The 2,511-nt window shown below is 56.0% G+C and overlaps 1 pseudogene; it reads left to right on the top strand.

Annotated features, from left to right (window-relative positions):
* The first annotated feature begins 305 nt into the window (after positions 1-305).
* Positions 306-2,127, top strand: LOC146857494 (18S ribosomal RNA; annotated as a pseudogene).
* The last annotated feature ends 384 nt before the right edge of the window (positions 2,128-2,511 follow it).

Genomic DNA, 2,511 nt, shown 5'->3' with positions numbered 1-2,511 from the left:
GGTGCCCAGGACGGGGTCCTGCAGGCCCAGGGAGGCTTCCCCTGCACCTCTGGGCTGCCGGGCCCTGGGTCGGGTGCTCCAGCCCTGGGCCCGTCCCCCAGCCTGCCGTTATGCCATAGGCCCGAGAAGGGGTTCTGTCATGCCTGGGGAGCACCCCTTGCCTGGCTGGGTTCAGGAGCTGCATCTGGAGCCCCTGAGGGCCCCGGGGAGGTCAGCCTCCCTACCCCAGGCTCTGTCATCGGGCCCTGGCTGGATCCAGGGGCCCTGCCGGGCCCCAGGTCAGGTGCTCCAGCCCTGGGCCCCGTCCCCTGGCCTGCCACTCTGCCAAAGGCACCAGACGGGGTTCCGTCATGCCTGGGGAGCATTCCCCTGCTTGGCTGAGTTAAGGAGCTCCAGCCAGGGCCTCCCCACCCCGGACTCTGTCTTCAGGACTGCTGCGTGGTACTTTCTGTGCCTACCATGGTGACCAGGGGTAACGGGAAATCAGGGTTCGATTCCGGAGAGGGAGCCTGAGAAGCGGCTACCACATCCAAGGAAGGCAGCAGGTGCGAAAATTACCCACTCCCGACTCGGGGAGGTAGTGACGGAAAATAACAATAAAGGACTCTTTCGAGGCCCTGTAATTGGGATGAGTACAGTTTAAATCCTTTAATGAGGATCCATTGGAGGGCAAGTCTGGTGCTAGCATCCACAGTAATTCCAGATCCAATAGCGTATATTAAAGTTTCTGCAGTTAAAAAGCTCGTAGTTGGATCTTGGGATTGGGCTGCCGGTCCGCCGCGAGGTGACCTACCGCCTGTCCCAGCCCCTGCCTCTTGGCGTCCCCTTGATGCTCTTGACTGAGTGTCCTGGGGGTCCGAAGCATTTGCTTAGAAAAAATTAGAGTGTTCAAGGCAGGCCGGTCGCCTGAATACTTCAGCTAAGAATAACTCCGGTTCTATTTTGTTGGTTTTCGGAACTGGGGCCATGATTAAGAGGGACGGCGGGGGCATTCGTATTGTGCTGCTATAGGTGAAATTCTTGGACCGGCGCAAGATGAGCCAAAGCAAAAGCATTTACCAGGAATGTTTTCATTAATCAAGAACAAAAGTCAGAGGTTTGAAGACGATCAGATACGTAGTACCGACCATAAAAGATGCCGACTAGTGATCCGGCGGCGTTATTCCCATGACCCACTGAGCAGCTTCCGGGAAAACAAAGTCTTTGGGTCCCGGGAAGAGTATGGGTGCAAAGCTGAAACATAAAGGAATTGACGGAAGGGCACCAGCAGGAGGGGAGCCTGTGGCTTAATGTGACTCAACACGGGAAACCTCCCCCGGCCCGGGCACAGAAAGGATTGATAGATTGATAGCTCTTTCTCGATTTTGTGGGTGGTGGTGCATGGCCGTTCTTGGTGGAGTGATTTGTGTGTTTATTTCCGATCACGAATGAGACTCCTCCATTCTAAATAGTTACGCAACCCCCAGCGGTCAGCGTCCAACTTCTTAGAGGGACAAGTGGCGTTCAGCCACACGAGAGTGAGCAATAATAGGTTTGTGATGCCCTTAGATGTCCAGGGCTGCATGTGCGCTACACTGAATGGATCAGCGTGTGTCTACCCTACTCCGACAGGTGCGGGTAACCCGCTGAACCCCGTTCGTGATAGGGATTGGGGATTGCAATTATTTCCCATGAACAAGGAATTCCCAGTAAGTGCGGTCATAAGGTTGGCCTAACGGCTATGGCGGCTGACCTCGAACCCGGGAAACTGGGTTCGAGTCTCAGCAATGACACTGAACATCCTGTGATTCTGGGCAAATCACTTAATCTCCCCGTGCCTAACAAAAAAATACAAAAAAATGAATGTGTCCTCATGTAATGAAACTGGTGGATTTGGGTCAAGTTCGCGCTATATAAAACTCTGTAAAAAATAAAAATAAATAAGCTTGCGTTGATTAAGTCCCTGCCCTTTGTACACACTGCCCATGGCTATTACCGATTGGATGGTTTTGTGAGGTCCTCGGATCGGCCCCACCGGGGTCGGCAACAGCCCTGGTGGAACGCCGAGAAGACAATCAAACTTGACAATCTGGAGGAAGTGAAAGTCACAACAAGGGTTCCGTTGGTGGACCTGCGGAAGCATGATTAACGGCGGAGCGGCCCGAGCGATGGACGGCACCAGCCCGAAACCCTTGGCCGCCTCCTGCCAACACACCCTAGGCACAGGGACCGGCCACGCCCTCGTGCGCCCCTGCCGGCAGAGTGGTTGATGGCCACATGGGGCGCTTGGGTGAGGACCGTGCCTCAGCGGGTCTTCCTCTGCCAGGGAAGGACCCGACTGACCGAGGGACTGGGTACGGGGGTGGCCACCGCCCCCTGTCCCTCTTTTCCTGTGAGGGGCACAATGGTGGGCCCTCCTGAGAAAGACCCACGCTCACCCAGCACAACCCCAGCGGTGGGGGGAAACCGAATGCCAGTATCTCCCAGGGCTGGGAACACCCTCCCATCCTGAAAGGCCCTGCCGCCCTGGGT

This window comes from Triturus cristatus, chromosome 3_2 (assembly GCF_964204655.1).
Source record: "Triturus cristatus chromosome 3_2, aTriCri1.1, whole genome shotgun sequence".
NCBI classification, from domain to species: Eukaryota; Metazoa; Chordata; class Amphibia; order Caudata; family Salamandridae; genus Triturus; species Triturus cristatus.
Note: the sequence above shows the minus strand (reverse complement) of the source record. Positions and strands in the feature narration are given on the sequence as shown.